We start from the raw sequence: 26,833 nt of genomic DNA on the forward strand, positions 1-26,833 counted from the left end.
GGACACCCACGTGTATGTAACACTGTATTGACCAAATGTATGGTGGGCATTCCGACTTACCAAGAGGAAAGATGTGTAACAAGAGGAAGCTGAGGCAGAAAGACATGATGGAGGTTGTATGTAAGGAAGCGAAGGAAATATATAAATGATGAGCAAAACCAGAGAGGACGAAAGCGTGGAAGACGACCAAGTGGGAAAAAGAGATAAACGTGTAAAGACCTCCAGCCAGAACACACACACACACACACACACACACACACACACACACACACACATTGATCATATATTCTACATAAATTTCAGATCTAATTAAGAATTCACGGGGAAACGCACATTGAAGGATCAGATTTGGACCCAGTTTTGGAAGTTCTTCATTACCTTATTAATTAAATGAGTCGAGGAAAGTTAAGTGACGTCGGTTCATTTCAACTCGGTGAAGATAAAACCAAGAATTTACTCCAGTCTTAAAAGTGAATTCAGTGTAACATCAAGAAGCTATTGATCATGCCGGAAAAAATGATGGAAAGAATTAAATTAAATAAGAAAGGAGAAATTCTACTCGACTTTTCACTAAGGACGCACGATTCAGTCAGATGAGGAAAAATTGCAACAGTCAACTCATTCACTACGATGACGAATTTTCTTTTTATCTTCCTACGTCCTGACTATTAAATTGAACTTAATCGACATTAATGAATTCAAGCGAGTATTGCCTTTAACCTTGAATCATCTCTTGATTATATAAATATATATATATATATATATAGATAGATAGATAGATAGATCGATAGATAGATAGATAGATATAGATATAGATATAGATATATATACTCGTTTATATAAATTTTGCTGAAATGTATAACATGAGAATAATGAACACATTCTTCCACAAAAGAACAGGGAGAAAGTGGACCTGGAGAAGTCCAAATAGAGAAACAAAGAATGAATCGACTTCATTGTAGCAGATAAGAATAACACGATCACAAATGTCACAGTTATCAACAAAGTAAATATAGGTAGTGATCATAGAATGGTGGGTTGCACAGCCAGATTCAATTTCAGAAGTGAAAGAAAGAAGATGATTAAAGATAAAAAAATATGCCCAATAATAGTAAACGAAAACAAAGCAGCCTTTCAGTTGGAAATTAGGAACAGATTTCAGGCTGTAAGTAACCCTGAATGCTACATTAATGAGCTGAATGACAGACTAACAAAATGCTAAGAGAATCAGCGGATGTAGTAGGAAAACCTAATACAACCAAAGCCGGGAAGTATTCAGAAAAGACACTCGAGCTTATGAAAAAACGAAAGGAAATGAAAGTAAAAACAAAGAAAGACGAAATAGAACGAGCGGAATTAAATAAGCTTATCAACAAAAGACGAAGAGAAGAAAAAAGAAAGAGAAACATGGATCAGATCAAAGAAACCATTAAAAATGGAAAAAGTCTGAAACAGATCCGAAGTAAAATGGCACTAGGAAAGCAACAAATGACATCACTGAGATAAAATCGGTAAAATCATTGACTGCAGAGATAAGATGGTGAAGAGAGTTGAAGAATTTTACAAAGAACTGTATGCATCAAAGACAGTAGTACCAATAGCTAACTTTTCAGTTGACACAAGTGAAATACCTAAGGTAACACCAGACATACTTGTCTTAAAAATAAGAAAAGAGGGAAGGCTCCGAAAGAAGATGGAATAGTAACATTTACTGATGGATGCAGGAGTAGAAGTACAAAATAGGCTTGCTCACTTATTTACCCACTGAATAAAACAAGAGCATTCCCAAAACATGGTGTAATGCCACAGTTATTTTACTCTACAAAGAAGATGACTCAAAAGATTTTAGTAACTATCGACCCATTAGTTTATTATCAGTCATTTACAAACTCTTCAATAGAGTCCTTACGAACAGAATAACGACAAATTTGGAGGAAAACCAACCTCGTGAACAGGCAGGATTCCGAAGCGGGTATTCGACCACTGATCAACTACACACAATGAATCAGTTAATTGAGAAAGCTACAGAATATAATAAACCACTGTGCTTAGGTTTTGTTGATTACGAAAAGGCTTTCGATTCAGTGGAGCACATAGTAATTTTAAATTCATTGCGAGAACAAGGAGTGAATGAGAACATTGTAAAACTGCTCGAAAACATATATAAAGAGGGAACAAGTACAGGTAAATTACTTAAGGACTTGGAAAAAATTAAGATTGAGAAGGGAGTGGGTTAGGGAGATACAGTTTCACCAAAATTATTTACAGCATGCCTAGAAAGTATTTTCAGAAAGCTAGACTGGGAAAACAAAGGAGTGAACACAGATGGAGAAAAGCTAAACCATTTAAGATTTGCATATGACGTTGTCCTAATCCAGGGGCGTACCTAGAGATTTGGGGGCCCGGGGGGCTAGGTTCTTTGTGGGGCCTCCTTCCTGGAGGGGGACCCCACAAAGAACCTAGACCCCCTCATTCTCAAAACTTATCTAATATCTCAGCCGGGATTGTCGGGATGATAAATAAATATATATATATATATATATATATATATATATATATATATATATATATATATATATATATATATATATAAATAAATTTTTAAGGCTTTTGGGGGCTCCCCTCCATTGGCGGCTCGGGGGGCAGTTTCCAACAGCCCCCCCGCCCCCCTCAGGTACACCACTGTTCTAATCTCAGAAACAGCAGAGGCATTGCAAGAAATGTTAAATGATCTGAACAGAGAAAGTCTGAAAATAGGACTGAAGATGAACCGACGTAAAACTAATGTTTAATCCACAAATACCAAAGATCGTCATCAGAATAAGCGATGAAATTCTTGAAGAAGTTGAGGAGTACAACTACTTAGGACAAATACTAAAATTAACGAAAGATCATGATAGCGAAATAAAAAGACGCATTACAATTGGATGGAAAGCTTTCGGTAAACATAGATACATTATGAAAAGTAGCTTGCCAGTTTGTATGAAACGAAAAGTATATAACGAATGTAAAATTCCAGCTATGACGTATGATTGTAAGACCAGGAAACTGACAAAATCAATGGAAAAAAAAATTAATCCATTCTCAGCAATGGAAAGGTCAATGTTGAGAATATCTTTAAGTGACAGAAAAAGATCAACTTCGGTAAGAGAGCAGACTAAAGTCAAAGATATTATAGAAGTTATAAAAGAAAATAAATGGAGGTGAGCAGGCCATATAGCAAGAATAAGGGATAACCGATGGGTCAAGAGGCTGACTGACTGGGCACCAAGAGATTGTAAGCGCAGCAGAAAAAGGCCGGACAGGAGATGCAGAGATGAGATAGAGAAATTTGCAGGGAAAACGTGGCAAAGATTGGCTCAGTCAAGGAATTTGTAGAAAACGTTGGGGGAGGCCTTTGTTCAGCAGTGGATTAGACTAGTTATGACTGATGATATATATATATATATATATATATATATATATATATATATATATATACATTATATATATATATATATATATATATATATATATATATATATATATATACATACATTATATATATATATATATATATATATATATATATATATATATATATATATATATATATATATATATATATATATATATATATATATATATATATATATATATATATAAGTAATCCCTCCAATATCCGGATGCCCAATTTCTGGACATCCCCAATAACCGGACATTTTCGTCCCAGGATCCAATATTCCCAAAATGGGCCAAAAACCTCAAAAAAATTTGGAAAAAATCCGACTTTTTCCCGCCCGTAATTTGAAGTTGGCGTGCACAGCACTGGCGAGCTGTGTTTGGGTGCGTTGTTCCTCCAACATCTGCTACAGTGCCCCTGCATCCTCCCCACTTACCTCCCGTCTCTTGTTGTGTGTGCACACTCGTCGTCATGGCTGCCCACATGCTCGCTTTTGAGGTGGTGCCTTACCTGCTACAGGCTCTCCTGCTGCTCTTGTGTCTCTCCATCATGTGTGTGATGATGGCCCCGTCGCCTGAGAAGAGGAAGAGAGTGGTTTTGACTCTGGAGAAGAAGAGGGAGATATTGGACAAGGTGGATGCGGGATGGTCTACCTCAGGTATCCTCTGTGAATTCAACCTGGCCTGGTCTACTTTGTTTGATATCAAGAGATCCCGCGACAAACTCATACAGTACATGGCTGAATTCTCGAAAAGCAAATGCAACGTGGAGAGGAAGGTGGTGTATACTCCCAAGTATGCAGAAGTCGACCGCACTATGTTGATTTGGTATCGACAGCAACGTGCTGCTGGTGTGATGGTGCTTGGCACGGAGCTGAAGGCTGTTGCTGAGAAGTTTGCAAGGCTTCACGACGCTCTAGACTTCAAGGCATCTGAAGGTTGGCTCTTCGCGTTCAAGTTACGACATGGCCTTACCAACCGTAAGTCTCATGGCGAAGCTTTGGATGCCAACGAGGATGGAGTTGACGAGTTTTGGCACAAGATGAAGGGCTTGATCAACAGGGAGGGCCTAACTCTCGGTCAAGTCTACAACGCTGATGAAACTGGTTTATTCTATTGCTCTTTCCCTACGAACACTCTAGCCAAGGAGATGGAGAAGCGTGTACCTGGCTGCAAGCTCTGCAAGCAACGGATATCTGCTTTGTGTAGTGCCAATGCTAACAGCATGCACCAGCTCAAGCCCGTTATTGTTGGCCATGCAAAGCAGCCTCGGTGTCTTCCTGGGGTGATGGATGTCCTTCCTGTCATCTGGTACCATTCCTTGATGGCATGGTTCACAGCCCAGATCTTCAAAGACTGGTTTCACCGCCATTTCATCAAGGAGGCCATCCATTACCAGATGGAGAAACTGGGAATTCCACGCTACCAGATAAAGGCCCTCCTTCTCCTCAACAATGCACCTGCCCACCTGTGCAACAAGGAGTTGGTGTTGAGAATGGGCGCATTAGGTGCATGTTTCTGCCACCTAATACTACTGCTCTCATCCAACCACTGGACCAAGGAGTGATTGTGGCAACGAAGAGGCTGTACCCTCGGAAGTTCCTGGACGAGGTGATGGTTGTCTTCGAGGACGAGGACGAGCGCAGGGAGGGACGGGACATGCGAGGCCAGCGGACTTTGGAAAATATTCGCCGCTACAACATCAAGTCTGCCATCTACAACTGGGCCAGTGCATGGAAGGAAATCCCCGTCAAGACTCTAGAAAATGGTTGGTCTCGCCTGCTTCTCGGAATGGATGTGGAGCACAATTTCCTAGGTTTTGATGTGGATGGCTTCCATGCACATCTACATGCGCATGACAACGACGTTGATGTGGACGAAGTGCGTGAGTGGTTGGATGACGACGAGGGTGATCCTGGGTATCAGACCATGTCTGATCTCAAGATCGCATCTTCAGTTGCAGGTGTCAGTACCCAGCTTGAAGATTCCGATGAGGATGGTGACGATGATGTGGACTCCTCTCAGTGTGACATTACTCCAGCCATCTCCTAGCTGAGCGCACTCCGGGAACACCTAGAGTTCGTTCTGGACTACCTGGAGCACCAGGACTGCAACAGGGAGATAGGGCCCTTGGGACTTGTGGAGAAAGTCCATCCCTACCGAAGCAGGGACGATACAGCCAATGCATCTCTACCCAGTGGCTTAATGTGTCTGGTAGAGACTGTATGTAGGGTGAGTAGTGCTTGTGAATATAATTGTAATGTTGGAGTGGCTTTGGATATGTATGTAGTCTGTGAACCAAGTGTAATCGGCCTGCACAAGCCGACTGAGTGCAAGCATACTTTATAGTATGCGACACTGGTTCAATCACAGCACCCCTGATGTTCACCAAAGCAATACGTGGCCAGAAGAACGCTCCCAAAGTTCATTACCCTGGCGGGGGGCGAACCTTCGTTCTTCAGTGTATGGAAATGCACACTTTACCACTGTACCAGAGAGGCTCCAAATATATATATATATATATATATATATATATATATAGATAGATAGATAGATAGATAGATAGATATTAAAATTAATTTGTAGGGAAGTCGATGTTGTATTCCTAATGAATGGGGGTAGGGTGTGAAACCTTGTACTGTTGTTGGCTCGCGAAACTACTTTTCAGTGATGATGATGTGTGAGCTGCAAGGTTTGGTGAACGAGACTGGGAGTGTATCTAGAAAAAGGAAACTAAAAGTGAATGTAGGCATGAGTAAAGTTACGATTTTTGAGAGAAATGAATTCACAGAATACACAAAACGGCTGGATGGTGTGGATATGGAGAATGTGAGTGCATTTAAATATTTTTCTTAGGTCGTGTGATGATTATGGATGGAAGTTCACAATCTGAAGTGCGTGAAAAGGGTACAGGAGGGTAGAGAGTTTGTTGGTTCACTGAAAACAATAAAAAGAATAGGGAGGTGAGCATGGAAGTAAAAGCTTTTGCCCTGAAATTGGCACAGTTTCCTAGTCCTGCAAGGTTGCCCACACCCCGCGCCTCGTTCGCCGCCGAGAATGCTCAAAACATCCATATCAATCGTTCCACTGGGTCAACCCTTCTGAATTATGTGGGTTTACATCTGACAAGCTCTATTTAGTTGAAGGTGAGTCATAACAACCTGCGATTGTAAATACTGTCTCTATTACAGCTCTCATGGTCGTGTCAGCCCTGACTGTATAGTTATGTCATCTCTAAAACACCGAAGTGAAGTTTGAATCCTGTTGGAAGGACAGTCATGAATGACAGCAGTGGAAATAAGTTATTTGGGACTGGCATGTGTAGTCCCAAGGAGAGAAAGACAGACAAATGAGGAAGTAAAGGGGCGTTGTGGTGATATGGATGTGGCTGAAAGTGTTAAGAGAAATGTTTTCAGTTGGGTTGGCCATGTGGAGAAGATGGAAAATAAGAGACTGACTAGCAAAGTGCATGTGAAAAAAGTGGAGGGAGAGAGAAAGAGGGGGAAATCACGGATGAGATGGAGGGATGGAATGGAAAAGAATATGAGAAGGAGGGTACGAGCTGGAGGAAGAACCCGCAAATGGCAAGGGATATGGCGGCTTGGAGGCGATTTATTTGTGGTCACCTTTTGCCTGTTTTAGGCATCATGCAATATATAAACAGACCGATACGTAAAACTGTTGTTAAGAAAACTTTCCACATGCTCAAATCACTACCTTTCTCTAAAAAAAGTAAGAAGTATTCATAACTAAAAATTTAGTGTTCATATTCAGCAGACGCTTTATACTGATTAAATTATGACCGGAATGAACATTAAAAGTAAATATAAGAATTACATTACAGCAGGGGTAGGGAACCTTTCTCCTATTAAGGGTCATTAGGATATTTTTAACATCATTCGCGGTCATACAAAATTATCAACTTTATATATATATATAGATAGATAGATAGATAGATAGATAGATGGCCTCTGTTGTACAATGGTAGAGTGTGCGTTTCGTACACGGGTGAACCAGGGTTCGCTACCCGCCAGGGTAATAAACTTTGGGTGTTCACCCAGCCACGTACTGCATTGGCGGACACAAGGGATGCTGTGGTTGAACCAGTGTCGCTTACTGTAAAGTATGCTTGCATCCAGTCGCCTTGTGCGGGCCAATTACACTTGGTTCACAGACTACACACACATCCAAAGCCACTCCAACACTACAATTACACTTACAAGCACTTCTCACCCTACATACAATCTCTACCAGACAGCCTAAGCCACTTGGTAGAGATACATTGGCTGTATCCTCCCCACTTCGGTCGGGATAGGCCGGTCCTGCAATGGATACTCAAACGGCTGCTGATGATATATATATATATATATATATATATATATATATATATATATATATATATATATATATATATATATATATATTCGTTCATGAGTATATGAAACAGCATTTATGAATTGCCTCGCGGGTCTGATCAAATGATCTTGTGGGCCTTATACGGCCCGGTGGCCGGACGTTCCCCACCCCTGCTTTAGAGGAAACTGTTAGAGTGCAATCGCTAGGTTTTTATTTACCATGTGAAAAAAGTTAGCAAAGAAAACAGCCATTCATGTGCAGAACAACGTATTATATACCAAAACAATACAGTATATGACATGCAAGAAAGGCCATGGGTTATTGAAGGAATAAACGCGGTGACCAAAAAGGACCAAGAGAATGTTCATCAGGATTATGGCGTCTGGCTAAATATAGATAGACATATATGGAGAATGTCTTCCTTCCCCCTTTCCTTTTTCCTGTCCCCTCTCTTTTTCACCTTTTCATTTTGCATTATTTCTTCTTCCCTTTCCCCCCTACTTTCCTTTATCTTTTTCAACCCCTCATTACATCTGCATTTTTTAGAATCCTCATCAATATTTCAATATTTTCCATTTTTTCCTTCTCTCCCTCTTCCCACTATCACTTTCTCTTGCCCATCTCCTTCGTTCCTCATACTCATTGTCTCGTCTGTTATTCTTTCCCTTGAATTTTCCTCTCATCTTTTCTTCTTATTCTCCTGCTCTCGTTTACTCCTTTCTTTTTTCTTTCTTCTTCTTCAAAGCTCTCTTTCCCATCTTTCCTTCTCCATTCTTCTCTCTTTCCACCTCCACCCTTCCTTTTTCTCCTTTCCTCTCCACTCCATGTCTCTACTTGGTTTTCTTTTGATCCTCATCCAACCCTCCACCCACCTCCTTGTCACCCCCTCTCCTTTTCCTCTTTTTCTTTTCTTCCTCTCTCCCATCACTTCTTCTTTCCCTTTCCCCTCTTAGCCACCCACAGTTCGGCTCAACACGGGGCGACAAGGTTCACTATGTGGGCCTCACGATTACTAATGTTATAGATGAGGTCCATCACAGGATTACACCGGGATTACGTGGAATTCCAACCAAATTACTATAACCAAAACCAAATTTTGGACATATCAGGTCATTGCCATAGGGTCTTTGCATCTTGGGTACGGTTGTTTGCAGATCGCGATATATATATATATATATAGAGTGGTAAAATATAATGCTGCATATAAATGGTTAGGAGCCTCTGTGGTACATTGGTAGAGTGTGCGTCTATGGTGGTACCAATCTTAAGTGGCGGTTTGGGTGGGGCACGAACCTCTGTACAGTGTTGCCACGTGTTCCATACCCGCTATGTGAACGGCTCTGATATATGTAATAGGCATCACAATAAGTTAAACACATAAAAATATAATGGTAACGTGTGTATTATAATATAAGAAAGAACAGTAAACTGATTATGCGTGAAATATTTATACGGCAATACAGAAACGTGGCATAATTATTTTACAGTATTGCTTAAAAAAAAGTAGTTACTTTTATTGGCTGTTACCGTATTTCTGGGGTTGGTAATAATGTCACAAATATGATTATAAGATAATGTGCAGGAATATAAGCAAAAATATGCCACTTTCTTAGTAAAAAAAATATATATATACATGAAACCCTCGTGAGCGGCAACACTCACACACACCCAGTCCGACCTGGGCATCTGTGAGGGATAGAGGAATAGGCCTGTTTGGGGACACCTCTCAAAAAAAAACGCGCCAAGACTTTAATCTCCTGGGTGGTGTGGAAATAAAGTCTAATTTACAATATGTACATTATAACGTAAAAGAAAATAACCAAAATGTATCCTAAAATACCACAGACGAGAGAGAGAGAGAGAGGGGGGGGGGGAAGGCAGACCAGGGGCAGTGTTGAGTGCAGCTGAGTGAGAGATGGAGGAAGGGAGGGAACGAAGGAGGGAGAGAGTGATTGAATGAAAAATCATGGCGCCACAACAACGAGGTCATCTGGCGCCATATGTAAAACAATAATATTTTTAAACATAATTAGATATAATAAAAACAAAATAAAGAAATGAAAGCACAAGTTTATAAGTCACTCATAAAAGAAACAAAATTCCCCAGGGTGACGCACATCCCCAGGAGAGAGAGAGAGAGAGAGAGAGAGAGAGAGAAGGCAGGCAAGGGGCAGTGTTGAGTGCATTGTCAAGCTGAGGGAAAGATGAAGGGAGGGAAGGAAGGAGGGCGAGAATGATTGAATGAAAAGGCGCCTCAACACCGAGGTCGTCTGGCGTCATATGTAAAACAATAATATAATAAAAAACAAAATAAAGAAATGAAAGCACAAGTTTTTAAGACATAAAAGAAAGAAAATTCCCTAGGGTGATGCACATCCCCCCAGGAGAGAGAGAGAGAGAGAGAGAGAGAGAGAGAGAGAGAGAGAGAGGCATCGCGAGTATGGAAAACGTGGCAACACTGTACAGAGGTTCGTGCCCCACCCAAACCGCCACTTTAGAATGGTACGACCATAGCACGCTGGTGGACGCGGGTTCTCCTTCCGCCAGTTGTAAAAACTTTGGGAAGCATTCACCGAGCCACTTACCGTTTTGGCGGACATAAGGGGTGCTGTGGTTGAACCAGTGCCGCATACTAGTATGCTTGCACCCAATCGGCTTAAGGCGGGCCGATTACACTTGGTTCACAGACTACGCACAGATCCAAAGCCATTCCAACATTACAATTACACTCACAAGCACTTCTCACCCTACATACAGTCTCTTAAAGACACGCTAAGGCACTGGGTAGAGATACATTGGCTGTATCGTCCCTGCTTCGATAGGGATAGGCCGGCCCTGCAGTGGACCTCAACGGCTGATGATGATGATAAATAGTTAAGGTTCATTAAATTATGATGAGCTTCTTGCCCAAACACCCCCCGCACCTCTCTCTCTCTCTCTCTCTCTCTCTCTCGATAGCAGCTAGTAAGTGCTCGGGAAAAAAAAAAGAAAATCTTCGGGCCTTATGTAAAGTAAACGTAAGCGTCTTATATAATCCATACAAGACCTGACATTGAAATGTTTGAAACAATTGTTTACTTCGTTTTCTTAACGACCTCAGAACGCGAGAGCTATCATTTTTTTGAATAAGAATGACAGTCATAATCATCATCATCCGGACCTCCTTTCTCACCCTAGGGCAGGGTAAGGAGTATCATTGTCCAGACAGCCCAAATTTGCCCAATCCAATCGGCCACGCTTCCATTCATTCATCATTCAAGCCCCCGGAATCCTGGCTCTGTCGGATACGCCAAAAACATTCACCACGTTCTGTAGCTTCACGTTAACGTACCCGATAGAATGGCAATACTAATGCTTAATATGTGTTAAAATGGACGAGTATAGAGGTGTGTGTACTGTTGATGTCAGCAACGAGGTAGGCCGCGGACTAAATAGCGCCCACCTCACCTGCTCAGCACATTCTCACGTCAGTCACAGAGGAAGAAACATCTATCTACCAAGGCTGCTGGAGAAGGGTTAAGGAACCCGAAATCGCGATCTCGCAAGAAATGAAATGGACGGAACAAACTTCGGCGAAATCCTACACAACCCACCAGACACGGTTAAGTCACTCCTGAGGTGTAAAGAAAATATACTGAAGAAAATATACAATGCTGAAATTGTAATCACTTTCAACGATGTATGTACCGGTATTAAAGAAAATCTCCTGCCTATATATACTCTTAATACGTCGAGTGATGGGGCAGTCAGCCATAACACATGACGCAGGAGACACAACGAGGAGAAAAAGGAGGAATTACATAAAGAAGGAGATAAAAGAACTCCAAAACAAAATCAATGGCAGAGCCAAGCCACAGCAAACCCGTCCCCGGCAGTCATTTTAGTGCTGACGTATAAACACAACAGGATATCTAGTCAAAGATGTCACATACAAAATTTGGAGTAAGGCGTGTGAAAAATAGCAATTTTATACTCACTTGAAATTTTAGGCCCGACCCACCTGACATTGACCCCCTCCACTAACTGGGGGGTGAACCCACTGATGGTATGAACATTGTTATAGGATGTAGATTTGAATTATGCACCTTTAGGTTTTGGTTTCATGTCGATATGACGAATTTGAAAGGCGTTATGGCGAAAAAAAAAAAAAGTACATTTTTGGGGGCCTTCATTCTGGGCCTGGGACCAATTTGGCCCCAAATTTAATCAGATGATCAGAAGGTCATAGCCCAAAATCCCTGTAATTTTGGTCAAAATCTCACCAATTGTTTTCGCATAAAGTTGTTAACGGAAAAACAAACAAACAAACAAACGAACCGAGTGAAAGCAATACCAGTCCCGCATCCCCTCCCGGGCTGGGATGGGTAATGAAATGAATAAAAAGAACAGTTAACTAGAGGTCCCCCAACTGGGGAATCACACCAGCCGCGAGGCGATACATAACTAGCGCGGCTCGGAATATGACCTTGACCTGGACATATTTTCTCCCATTTCGAACTTGTCCGAGATTTTCATCCCTACTACACACCTGTAAAATTTTGTGATGATATCTGGAGTGGTTGCGAAGTTATAGTGCATACACACACACACACACACACACACACACACACACACACACACACACACGGACAGACTTAAAACAATACCAACATCGCTAACGCGGCAGGTAATAACAGGAGCATATGCACTGAAATGTCAGCAGAGAAATATCTAACTACAAGTAACCATTACAGAGACTGGAAATAAACAGTATCAACATCGTCCTCACTTCCGCCACACGATTTTTTTCGTCACGAGAAATCTCCTACCATATGAAATTTGAACTGCATACCATATTCTGGATGTTACAGTTTTAAAAATTATTTTTCGCATTATTCAACTGTGAGTTCTGGTTACACTGCTGCATGCACCGAAACTCGCCTCAGTAGTTTTCAACTTCACAACCTGGTCGACACACAAGTTTGAATCAAACAGCACGAGCCCAAACTCCAACTATTGCCTCCACCCTCCCCCCTGCTCTTCCCCACCACACTCATCCTCCTCCCACTTGCTAACTCCACCCCTTAAGGCGCCATCTCTTGACTGACAGATTTATCAAATCCAAGGAATTTAGTCTCCTATTGTACTTTATCCTCTCCAGTTTGAGGAGCAGCTTTGAAATCATCTTTCTCCCGGCAGAAAACAGTTGCTTTTGTTAGATTACCGTTTTATCTAATCAGAATCAGTCCCGTCTGTGAATCAGCCATGTCACAGACTTTCCATTTACTGCAGAAAATGTTGAGATTGTGGGGAATAACCCTGAATATTTATGATGATACATTGGAATGACAAATATACACAGATATAGATGAATTTCCATTGCTTTAGTGACCAAAATAATAGTAATAACACCATTTCATTTACTCTTAGCTATTATTTAACCATTGAAATGTCTGTGAGGAATAAAATGTTGAGCTGGCAAGCGTATGGGGGAGCCGATAAAGTTTCGTACTAATGCACCAAAAGAACATCAAATGACGATGTGTATGTGGACAGGAAAAACACATACTCTATTGTAAACTGAGTTTGTTAAAATAAAATATCGTGCTGCTGTCTGATATAACAGAAGGGAATTAGGGTTGGTGGGTTCTGAAAAGGGTCATGATCAAAAACCATACTTTGCTCATGATATATGAAATTTGTGAAACAGTGTACAATGGACCAAATGAAAAAATAATACCACTGCACGTTTCGCTTGAAACAGTCTGACACTACATCTGATGGCTGTTGCAAAATGCCACATGATCACGCCCCACGTTGGTAAACCTATGTTGATGAGGATGCACTGTACTGCGTACTAGTGACATTTTTCTACACAGTATTGTTTTCATGGAAATGTTGATATGACAAAATATTAATCTTCTATGGGGAACTCGAGCTATTTGGAAACTTTCGGTTAACATCGTAGCCCCCCCTGCACGATACATTCTTATCCATTGAACCTGAGACAGAGAGGATCCCATTAAATAAGCAGGTAAGGGGCCAAGAAACCATTTAGAGTAATTTTACTTGAACAAAGAACGTAGGAGTCTGTGTAGTGCTGTGGGCCTAACGGGGAATTGGCTTGGTAAGTCGTTTGTGAGACTGTGTGATGCTGCACTTAGTGTTTACATATCCTCATTGCTTCACCTGCTCTACCGCCAACCAGCAGCAGGTGAGAGTAGGAGAATGATTGGTCAGACTTAGTTTTCTTGTGGCACCTTGGGACGTGACTGAAGAAACTTCTTGATCGTTCAATCTGGCAGCAGAAAAAAGCAGCCCACCATTCTACGAGACGTAGAGCCACAAAACGAAGGATCACTGCTGAAGGACGGATGGAAGGAAGATATGGCTGCCAATAGTCTTTTTTTTTTTTTTTTTTTTTTTTTTCAGTACTTTGTGGTTTTACTGTAGCTTTTTTTTCGGCCCTTGGGAGAATTCAACCTTTTCCTGATTTTGTTAAAATTGCCGTTGAAATGTTACAAAAACCTTACAAAATAGGTTACACTTTGTATTGTAGTTTACACCTACTCGCAAACATTATTTACAAGGACAATCATGCACGTTACAAAGTTACAAGTGCCGAAAATTCTACGAACTCCAAGTTAACTGCGTGGTCACTTGTACATTTTTTTTTTTACTATTTGTCATATTACCTACGACAAGGTATAATAGTAAACATTCCTTTGAATAAAAGTGAACGTTTACATTAATATCATTCATAAAAATAAAAATCTAACATTCAGCATGACAACTTTTCTTCTTTAATATGTTCGGGAATGGAGAGGGAAAATTTTTGAAAGATCACACAAATACAACAATGTCCACTGGGTTACGATGAGGTCTTTGATCCGACGGAGAGTAGAAAATGTGGCTTTAGACCAGTGGTGTGAAAATCAGTCCCTCTCAAGGGCCACACTTCAGTTCTGTTGATGGTCTGAGGGCCAAGTCTACCTAACCTTATCGAAATCAGCGTAAGTATATAAAAGGAGTACATAGTGAAGTGAGATATATATTATTTAAAAACAGACATGGTTTACACCTCAAGGTCTAATTGATAACATATTTTCAGTTTTCCCTCCAATCCACATTTTTTGTCTGAGATCAAGTAAAAATAGTAGTTCCTAGTAGGAGAGGCCTATCTTTGCCTACATTAAGAAGAAGGTTCTAGTATATTTATTTAGATGATGGTGATGATGATGATAATAATAAATGATGGTGGTTTACACATATAAGTTTATCATCATACTTTTCCCTCTTCATTGCCTGTTTTTTATATGAGTAAATGTAAGTTTGTAATATTACTGTAGGAGAGGTGCATATCTCTACTATTTTGTAATGAAGTAAAATTCTAGGAACAGATAGAAATAAAACATAAAATACATCATTTTATTAGCTGCTACAATAAACACTGACCTCAAATAAATGTAGAAACAATAGGTTAATACCGGTTAAGCAAGCATCAACTCACCTAAAATATTATTGTCTAAGGGAGCCTAGACTAGTGTGTTTATGCACTTCGCCCGAATATCTATCTATCTATCTATACATATATATAGCCTTCGGCTTCTGTTTGGCTTCGTGGCAAAATTGTCCCCAAACGCCATAAAACACTGCTGACATTTGTCCAGCTTCTCCGTGACAATTACCGCAGTCCCTGGGTCCATTAATCACTACCATTACGAGCATTTGAATTTCCTGTCATCAACTTTTAAAGAGACATATTTTTACCCAGAAAGGCGAATTTGGAAGAATCTGGAAATTTGTTGGGTTCCACCCATACTCGTATTCTAAACTCCTTAACATCCTTTACTTCTGGAGTTTATTACTATGTCTTTCTTTTTGCATGATACTCCACGCAAAATTCGTATTACAGACACAGACACACATGCACATTTGAGATTAATTATACTTTGATTCCCTGGAATGATTATTGCTTCCATGGTCGAGAGCCATCTGATTGTGCCTTGCGCATTACGGAGGTTATTCTCTCGGGCATGGAAACATACATTCCATTCTCATATTTTGTGACTAATGCCAAAAAAAAAAAAAAGGTCTAATTACGCATGTTCTAATAGTCCACAACAAGGAGAAGGCCTACAAAAGGTTCAGGAGCCAACCCACCCCTGAATCTTACTTCTTTTTATTTTTCCACTCGGAATCGTGCTAAGTCCATTCTTCGCTCTGCTAAAAATAATTTCATTCATACTAAATGCGCTGAACACTCCAACTCAAATTCTTCCCGCTCCTTCTGGCATTTTGCCAAAAACCTTTCTAACCTCATCATCCTTCCATCTTCTTTTCCTCTCTGATCTCTCTGTAGCTCTTTCTTCTACTGATAAAGCAGAACCCTTCACTCAGAGTTTCTCCACCAGTTCCACCTTAGGGCCGTACTACTGTATAAAAAACAAGAGTTCAGGCGGTCCAGCGGCTACGTTCAGTTGTCAGACGTACATGAGTGTCAGTCATCCTTACCATAAAAAATCTGTACCGTCAGTCACGAATGCCCAGCTCAGGAGTTTGAATGCCACGACAGTCGCTAGATTGGGCGAGAAAAGGCTGTGTGAGCGAACAGCGCGCGAATTTTGAATGTTTATTCTGGTTAATAAACCAGAAGCATCGCTAACCAATTCTATGTTGTTATTACTGTGTTGAAAATATGCATATATGCGCTCGGAATGTTAAAAAAAAAAAATGGCGTTAGAACACAAAAAGATGATGTATTTACGAGCAAGATAGAGCATGTTATATACAGTATGCTGAACGTGAATAATTATTCATCCTCTTTCTGCCATTATTTGGATGAAATAATTACTGAAGATATCTAGATTTGAATTAATGCGAGTATAGTGAATGTATTATTGCATACTTCATAGATTTCCTTGGTTTGTTGCCTGTCAGCCCAACAATCAGTAACTAACCAGCAGTATACCCAGATCATGTGCACCTTTACTCATACTCATGTACCAGCGCATCCTGTATTTTAATTTTATATTGCAAGATGTAAACATATAATTAATACAGAATTATGTTTGGCATGGAGACGGCTTTGCTTCTTTACAAAGCTGGTTGAATGGTACTTTCATCATGCAGCCCTGACCAGCTGATCATGCTGGAAAATAAAGGTTATCAGATGTGTGTATGTAGTGCCAGAAATTTAGTATTCATGTATGTGTTTAGAGGTACTGTAATTTCTAAGTTAGATAGGGTGTAATCTGAATACTAGTCTATAAATTCCTGTCCTAAGTAGTAATTCATATGTTAATGATTGATGTAGGGTTAACTTTATTTTTATATGTATACATCTCTGTACCTATGCATGGGTGATGTAATTGTGGATGTTGAGCTATGGGAATTCCTCCGTCTGGTCGAGTAATGAATAACATATGCGAGCAGCCTTTCTCCTTGTTTGTGCGTCGTTGTGGGGCGCCAAGTTTAAACCTTAAACAGAGCAATGATGGGTATACAATTCTTTCCGTATCCTAGTTGTGAAATGCTTACTAATGAAGCAACTAGAACCCAAATATGTAAGATTAACTGTCAAAAAGGCCTAAATAATGTCATTTGTGAGGGATTTAGTAGTCCCGCTTGCCTTAGCCGTCACTAGATGGCATATGCTGCCCCAAATTCAAGGCGGGATAGTGGTAAAATCAGTATCTAAATTAAGTAAGGATTGAATCCCAAATTTTCCCCAATTCAATCAAAAGTCCTGGCGTCATGGGTACACTGCTAAACAAATTGTGAAGAGAATTAAAACCCACCATATTGCAAAAACACCATCTCATTTGATCTAGCAGTGGCGTCTCTGGCGTGCCCGGGGAGGCCCATTCGCTGCTCAGACATCGTGTGTAATGGACGTTGGTTCAGGTGAGCTGTCCACGTTTCTCCTTTCTCCCCCCCCTTTTTTCCTTGTTTAATCCTTACTTGGCGTGAACCATATGAAGTAATATTGTTAAAAGCTTAACGTAGACTCGCTGCTCAAACATCATGTGTAATGGACGTTGGTTCAGTCCCCAGACACCGGCGACGTCAGAGTGAGCACGAGGCCTTCTCGTGGTATTGCCCATAGACTCTTACATACACACTTACACTACCCATGAATTATTTTATAAACCGAATGTAGTTGAAATGGTATTATTGATCTATTGAGTGAACTTTTTTTGTAGATAAGGAATAGAAATTTGAAAAGTGATGTGATCTTGTAACGGAAAGGCGAAATTCAAATTCATTAACCGTTTTCTTTCTCTTATATTGATATGTTAGAAAATTAGGAGCGTGGAAGGGAACTTAGTGGTTGTGAGCAATAATGTGATTTTGAGTGTTCCTCGAGGCTAAACAAGCCCGAGTGATTATGTATTCTTGGTGATTAGGCGATTTTGAGTTGTTCCTCGAGGCTACACAAGCCCGAGTGATTTTGTATTCTTGGTGATTATGCGATTTTGAGTTGTTCCTCGAGGCTACACAAGCCCGAGTGATTATGTTTTTTTTAGTGATTATGTATTAATGATTATGAACTATTACTAATTATGAATTAATAGTGTTTGTGAATTATAGTGAATTGCATGATGAGAGTATACTATACGGGCGAAATAGAGCACGAGTGATTATTTTTATTGGTTCGAGGCTATGCCAGCCCGAAAAGATAACCCAAGCTCATAAATGTTCCAGTCTTGAGGCTATGGTCGAGCCCAAGAATAACTGACAAAAAAAGAGTGAGGTACGATGACCTCAGAAATTGCTTGAATGTTCCAAATTGTTTCGCCTGGTGACAATGTTGTAGGAATGATCACCCAAACCATGGTTTTAATGTACAACCCTTTTTCATATGACTAAAGGTCATGTAATTAAAAATGTCTGTTGAAAACCAGTATAGAATTATTAAAGTAAAGTATATGTCATTTTTTTTTTTGTATACCCAGTCAAGGGAATTATGTCCTCTCATGCCTAACTCACTCCCCTTCCAATTCAAGATTCCTTCGCTTTGGGAACGGCGACCACACGTGGTACTGACTTAATCTCGACTCGGCCAAAAACTACAAACGCTACCAAAACTATCTTAAACAATTATCCTTTACCATACCAAGTCAAAACACCACCCCCTCCCCCTTTTGTTTTACTGAAGTGAATTTTCTATCAACTAAGGAGGGGATACTAAGTCGAGTACCATTTGTATTATCAATGGGTAAGTTGACCAGAACCAACAACCGGTAAGATTATGAATCCTAACATTACACTGATGAACAATAACGGTGGGATTGAAAAAAATGCTAGTTACATGTACTGTCGCAGTTGTTCATTCAGTTCCTATGTATGTGGCTACAGATTAAATTCCCCATACTGTTGACTCCTTCTCTGTCTCGGCTATTACTAGTAAATTTCCGGTTAAGATCAGTACAGTAATTATAGTTCTCTGGTGTTCACATTCCTGATTATTACTTTTCCCTTCAAACATTGTGCAAGTATTTCTTAATCTACTTGGTACAGTATTTCTTTTTCTGTCCCAGTCTGCTAGATAATTCTTACCTCTTTTCCCAGAAACCATTCCGCCCCTACAGTACTTTCATCCAATTCTGTTTTATACACTTTCAGACTGCTTGCTGTTCTGTTTTCCAATATTTCTCCTAAACTGTTGGTATGCTTGATGTTGGTCTCCTTCACTAAATATTTATCTCATTTTTTCCTGTTTGTCACAGTCACTGCTTAACTGTTTCATTCATGCTACTGTATAACCCTTCCGCCCAAACCAATACCGGTATTCCCTGTCTTTCCAACACCCATCTACTCCACCATTACAGTAACTGTCATTTCCATCTAATTAACTTTTTTTTTTTTAATGTGTATGGTACATACCTCAGGATTTTCTTTTTTTTTTAATGTCATGAAATGATGTGCACTGTGTAACTAACAATTTGTAGTATTAAAGCCAACACACCTATGCTCAAATCTGAGTGCTTGATTGAAATTGGTCAATATTTTAGTCAGCATCCTAACCAGCTGATTCACTCAACCTCTGGTAACTTTGCCTATCTTATATCAGCTTATTAATTTATTCTGGTGTAGAAACAAACTACATATTTCAATAAAAAAATAGTGACTGCATTTATTTGTTAGTACTGGTGAAAAACTTATATACTGCACTCTATTTTTTTTACCCATTGCTGTAACTTAACCGTATAGGGGAACACTAAAGCTGGTGAAGAATACAAACCTAACAAACCATTTACCAACACTGACCTAACTCTGATACCTGTAATTTCTGCCATGTAATATAATATTGTATATATATTCTTCTACGTTATATACGGTACTTAGCCTCAAATGTGGGGAAAAGTAGCAAAGTATGCAGCAAAGTACTGTGACTTCATAATGGTAGCACCCACTGCAGCTGCTACATGATCAACTGTACAATTGAACTGCATGTGATATATTTCAAGAAGCACTCAATTTCATGATTTTTCATTGCCGTCATTGACACACACAGATGTCGTTTGACTACAAGCAACACTAATAGGCTTCTCCTCAAATGTGATGTGGCTAACACATAAACTTTAATATTGTTGCCGTTTACAAAAATTGTTGAGAAATTATACAGAGTCTGAAATAAACCTAGGAGCACAATTTATTGTAACTCCAAATATTAGGGGAGCGCAGTGATAGTTCGGCCAGGAGGATGATTCGGCCACTGGCCTTCCTGAATAATGTAGGGGACCTAGATCATTGAGATTTCACATGAAGTTGCGTGATCTTGCCGACAAATGGCACATGTGTTTTTGTTTTGGTTGGCCGGGAAACAGCAACGTCAGGATAGATTTTATGATTTTTCATGACCCCTATGTACTTTTTCGGTGATCCAACGTAAGCAGTAGCTCCATTAATACTTCAGGGTTGTTATCCATATATAGTGCAAATATCATTTATTGTCTATAGGCGACGTGAGAGTAGATAACACTCGAACAGCTTATGAACTCTGGGTTTCGGGGCGCCATGTGTACATCTTTATACATGGGGGATGATTCGGCCACTTGAAGTGAGGGATGGTTCGGCAGGGTTGCCAGGTGGCCGAACCATCCCTCATAATTATCTAATGATTTATTTTATTTAACGATTTTTTCTATCTATCTATCTATCTATATACCTAGGCTGCTTCCCCCAAGGAAAGGGAGGTAACCGAGACAGGACGACACACTCCCCATTTACTCATCCATTCAAACACATTCATTTACATCTTAGCCCCAAAGGGGAGAACGGACAGATCCTCACCGCACCACACCGCACAAGGGTCAACTGCGCAATGCAATCAGTGACATCCGCAGCAGGGCCCGACAGCAGAGCTGGTTTACCCCTGCCACATCATAACAGACTCATCCCCTTACCTTTTTTCTATAAAATTACATATTCTCTCTCTCTCTCTCTCTCTCTCTCTCTCTCTCTCTCTCTCTCTCTCTCTCTCTCTACTTTCCCTCAGAAATTGATGAAGCTTCTGTTTCAAGAAACACTATAATTGGAGTATTACCTGAACCAGTTTCACAAAGCACTAAGCGAAGGCAAAGGTATTACAGCTTTGGATTATTGTTTCACTGGATTTAAAATGCGTTAAGAGTAAACAGCATGTAAGAGAAGTAGCTTTCATTTGACTTCGATATTTTCTTTCACAAAATTATAGTTTTATTTTATCTGAGATAGGCAAGAGTAGAGCCATTTAATTTCATTATAAGGAGATTGTTTGTTCCTTGTTTCATTAAAAGGAGATTGTTTAGGTAAAAATAAATCCAATAAATCATGTCAGCACAGATGAAAGTTTGATTCTTAATTTTCCTACTGTATTTAATTCTTTAATTGAGCCCCAGAGGCAAGTGGCCAAATCATCCCACATGGTGGCCGAACCATCCAACGCCAGTGGCCGAATCATCCACACCAAGAGGGATGGTTCGGCCATTTTGGAGACCTTAAGAGTTTGGATTACTGCCAAGAAATGACGTAAGTTTAAGAACTGACAATAGCACACAAACGAGCCAAAAGATGTGGCTTCCTCTTGGAATAAGCAGATTTTAAGAATCTATTAAACTTTTTTTATTATGATTTTTTTTCGAAAAAGTGGCCGAATCATCACCGCTCTCCTACGCACGACGTCGCCACCCCACCACCACGGATATTTTGTTTACTTGTATTCGCTGACAAGAACATATAGTTTAGTAAAATCTTCTGAACAGCCCTGTATTTCTCATAGATTTTAGCTTGCCCAAGAAAATTTTATTCCTGAATTATTCAGTGTTAATTAATGGAAAAAACGGCTATCATATTTATGAATATTTGAGTCTGTTACATGAAAGGGGGGTGTCTGGTGGCGTTTATCCTCCTGTCACATTCCAATACTCTTTTACGCCATATTAAGGTGACGGAAGCCTGGAGTGAACAGCAAATTTATATATAGTACGATAAACAGGAACGTCAGACGCTCACGTTCGTAAATACTGGCGTTTAGTTTTTTATAGTAAGACCCTTAGATGATTACGGTGCTGTTCCTCCATCACTTCCCACCTCTGACCTGCCCATGGCTGACTTTAAAATTTCTTAACCTAATGTATTTTCTGATACCACTTGTCTCAGTACAAAGAAGGCACATGGCCTGATAGGGTCCCTCCTGTTGTCCTCAAGAATTGTGTTTCTGTGTTTACAACCTGCCTAAGTAACTTCTTTTGCCTTTGTCTATAACCTGTGCCTTTCCTTCCTGCTGGAGGCTTGCTCTCATTCAGCCAGACCCAAAGAAGGGTGACCATTCCCATCCCTCTGACTATTGCCCAATTGCCTTAACATCATGTGTTTCAAAAGTTTTCGAGCCCGTCTTGACTAAAAAAAACTTTAAAGCATCTTTCCTATTGCAACCTTCTCTCTGATCGTCAGCATGGGTTCTGCCAGGGATGCTCTACTAGCTATCTTCTCACTTTTCAAAGTCCTTTTCATCCTTCCTTTCGGGACTTTGGCGAAATCTTTTCCATTGTACCTGACATCTCAAAGGCTTTCGATCGAGTCTGGCATAAATCATTAATCTCCAAACTGCCCTCTTACAGTTTCTACCCTTTTATCTGTGGCTTCATCTCTAGCTTCCTTTCTGGTCGTTCTATAGCTACAGTTGTAGACGGCCACTGTTCTTCTAGAGTCATCAATAGCGGTGTACCTCAGAACTCAGTTCTATCAACAATTCTCATCTTTTTAATCATCAGTGACCTTATAGGTTGAACATCTAACCCAATCCACTCATATGCTGATGGCTCCACCCTTCACCTTTCTATTTGCTTCCTGCAGCTACCATCTCAGCAGCCATTTCAATAGACAAGGGATGAGGCTATGGCACACCTAATGTCTGACTTGACTCACTTCTCTGATTTGGTTAAAAGTAATCTTGTTTTAATGCATCAAAAACTCAGTTGTTACATCCATCAACCCAACAAAATCATCCGCTGGAGTATCCTATAAAATTTAACAACATCCAACTCAGTTCTGCATCATCTTTAAACAAACTTGGGGTTTCTTTCTTTCGGGATTTATCTTGGAAAAGTCATATTGCCTCTCTTGTAAAATCTACTTCCAAGAGATTGGGTGTGCTGAGCCGACTCGGTGCCTTTTTTAACCCTGCATAGTTGGTGACCACACACAAGTTTTATTCGCCCCTGTGTAAAGTACAATTCTCATGTGTGGGGAGGCTCTCCACATACAGCTCTCATCAACAAGGAGTAGTCAAAGGCTTTTTTTCTCATTAACTCTCCTCCTCTTACTGGCTCCCTTCTACCTGTCCCTTCACTGCACTTCTGTATCTTTATCTCCTTTCTCCCACTACTTCAATGGTCACTACCCCTCTGAACTGTCTGCCTGAATTCCTCCACCACTACGGCTAGTGCATAAAACCAGTTTAACAACAAACTCTCATCCCTTTTGTGTCTAACTCTCTAATGCAAGATTTAACTGTTATACCCAGTCCTTCATGTATGCAACAAGTCAAATTTGGAAATGTTTCTCTCTTGCTGTATTTCCTACTTCCTATGATCTCCAGTCTTTCAAACGCAGTCTGTCAAGGGATCTCGAAATTAATGGTTCAAAAATTTCGTTTTCTGTTATCTTGATTTTCTTTTCTTGGAAGGAACAATTTGCAGGTTCCTGGCCTTTGTTCCTTCTTCAACGCTTATATATATACCTGTATATATATATATATATATATATATATATATATATATATATATATATATATATATATATATATATATATATATACACCGGTACATATATATAATGCGTTTCTGAGTTTCTGCATATAAAGATAGGTAGGTATCTATATCAGTGTGTGTGTGTGTGTGTGTGTGTGTGTGATCACATGCCGTATCCTCCCGTCACCTCAACACAGGCCCCCACCATGTAGCTGCTGCGCTCGCTCAGCAGGAACGCCACCACTTCAGCCACTTCTGTATTTGAAACAAATATAGCATATATAGTAAATATAGTAAATATAGCAAAATTAAATAAGACGAAGAAACAGTACAGACATTTTCAAAACTGAATAAATTTATTAATTTCGTTCGGTCTGTCCATTACCAACAACTGAAAACAGGGACCTGGATGTATATCAACGGTTGCATGTTGTGTTCTATTGTTTGTTTTCCTTCTCAGTCACACTTGTATGTGTTTGTGATTGTCCCTCGCCACAAACTACTGCCCGTGCATGGTGGGTTAAGCCCCAACAACTGCAAATCACTTTCTTGCCAACTATTTCTTCCCCTGTCCCACTCCTTCCTACCGATTTGGTGAATTGCCACCAACATCTGGTTCTTCCCTTCTCAGTCACACAGGCTGTATCATCGTTAGAGGGATGGCCTGAAAATTTAGACAGAATGTGTTGAGTGTGATAACAATGGAGCTTTGTGACTGAATCTATGATTTACCAGTCTTGTAGTGTGATTCTCCTCGCTTACTTTTTTTTCCTCGCACAATCCTCCCAAATGCCTCACATTATACAGTCAACTTTCATCTTCCTGTCATCTATTATATGCCAGTGGTATCATTTCTAACGTCACTCTAGCCTTGAAATTAAGTCATGTAGCCATGCTTTTGCACAGAAAACACTACTGCAGTTTCTAGAAATGAACCGTAGAAAGGTTCTAGAACAGACCTGCGTTTTCGAACATTTGATCTAACAATAACCTTATGGGGGTCGGAGCCCCCCCCCAGGGGACGGATGGCAGCACGCTTCCTCTGGGGGGCCGGGGAATGCCACCCCCGGGGGAAACCTGGGGACAGCACCACAGCCAGAGGGCAGGGGGGCTGCGCCCCCCTCCCGGGAGACGCGGGAGTACGGCGGCCCCAACGGGGGTGCAGGGGGAGGGGGCCCCCCGGGGGGTCGGAAGATTCTGGCATTACCTTGATACATTGAAGCATTCACATTGACAGCTCAAGCCGTTCATGAGGTATAATGGTGCTAAAGATGGGCGATAAAAACTAGTTGACCTTTGGCAGCCATTATGATGACCCTTTGCTTGACCCTGACTGCCCATTTACGAACTCGTCCAAGATTTTGGCCATATCTTGATACCCTGAAGGTTTCATGTTGATAGCTTAAGTCAATCAAGAGATATAATGATTCTAAAGGCAGGCGATAAAGACTAGTTAACATTTGGTAGCCATTTTGATGACCTTGATCTTGACTAAGACTGCTCATTTTCGAACTCATGCAAGATTTTGGCCATATTTTGATACCCTGAAGATTTCATGTTGACAGCTTAAGTCAGTCAAGAGATATAATGATTCTAATGGCAGACGATGACCTTGATCTTGACCAACACTGCTCATTTATAAACTCATGCAAGATTTTGGCAATAGATTGACACCCTGAAGGTTTCATGTTGATAGATATAGCTGTTCATGAGATATAATGGTACTAAAGGAGGGCAACAAATACTAGTTAACCTTTGGCAGCCATTTTGCTGACCTTGACCCTGAACCTGACTGCCCATTTTCGAACTCGTCCAAGATTTTGGTCATATCTTGATACCCTGATGGTTTCTTGTTGATAGTTCAAGCCGTTCATGAGATACACACACACACACACACACACACATGCACACACACAGAGGCGGTCAAAAATATTATCGCTCCTCCTTGGTACTGGCAGGCGATAATAATCCTGACATGCACACAGTCTTGTTTATTTAACAGGGGAGGGAGGGCGAAACATTCATACATGGGAGTCTGCACAGACTTTTTCCCACTAAATCACACTTGGCCAGGCAAATATCGACCTCCAGACGATTTCTTTATCAAGCTGACCTCCATACGGCTGAATATAGCTTAAGAAGACAACAAAATCTGTTGGAGGGGTTAATGAAGCCTGTACCGTCTAACCCCTCCAGTTCAAAACTTCTCATGATCCATTATATAAATATCTGGAGATGGCGTGAATAAGATACAGGAAAACGTTCTGGCTGTAAAAGAGTAAATTTCGAGAGTCTGACCCCTCTGTTGTTGAATTCACCATCCAGACGCTTTTATCTAATGCACGAAGGGTCCCTCATATTAACCCATTTGCGCCCAGTGTCCTCAATATAGAGAGTACAAAGGAATACAAAGGAAAGCAAACGGCAACAGACCTTATGGCCCTTTCGAGGCTGCCTGTTACAGAGTAGACTATGACTACAAGATCTAATTCTACATGCTGAAGGATAAGGATAGTAAAGCAAAGAGGTTCTCCCCGCCTCCAAATCCTCCAGTTAAAACTGGCAAGAAAAACTGAGAAAAACCACCATGCAGCATGGAAAAACTGACAAGGAAATTTTACAGGAAAGACTGAAAGGAAAAGTTACATTCTGTAATACTTTATCTATAAGAATCAGTCTGAATAACCTGAAAGAGAAAGTAGTTAAGTAAAATGAATAATAAAAAATAAAATAAGGCACGACATATATGGGTACGTTGAGTTAACAAATCATCTGTAGACACAGCGTGGAAATGGCACAGTGCAAAGTGTGCATTTTCA

General features: G+C 40.4%; 1 pseudogene; it reads right to left on the reverse strand.

Annotated features, from left to right (window-relative positions):
- Positions 1-24,177: 24,177 nt before the first annotated feature.
- Positions 24,178-26,833, reverse strand: part of LOC145394470 ((3R)-3-hydroxyacyl-CoA dehydrogenase-like) — a 54,073-nt pseudogene continuing 51,417 nt past the window's right edge.

Source organism: Coenobita brevimanus, chromosome 27, assembly GCF_032717465.1.
Source record: "Coenobita brevimanus isolate Jiangsu-jjx chromosome 27, ASM3271746v2, whole genome shotgun sequence".
NCBI classification, from domain to species: Eukaryota; Metazoa; Arthropoda; class Malacostraca; order Decapoda; family Coenobitidae; genus Coenobita; species Coenobita brevimanus.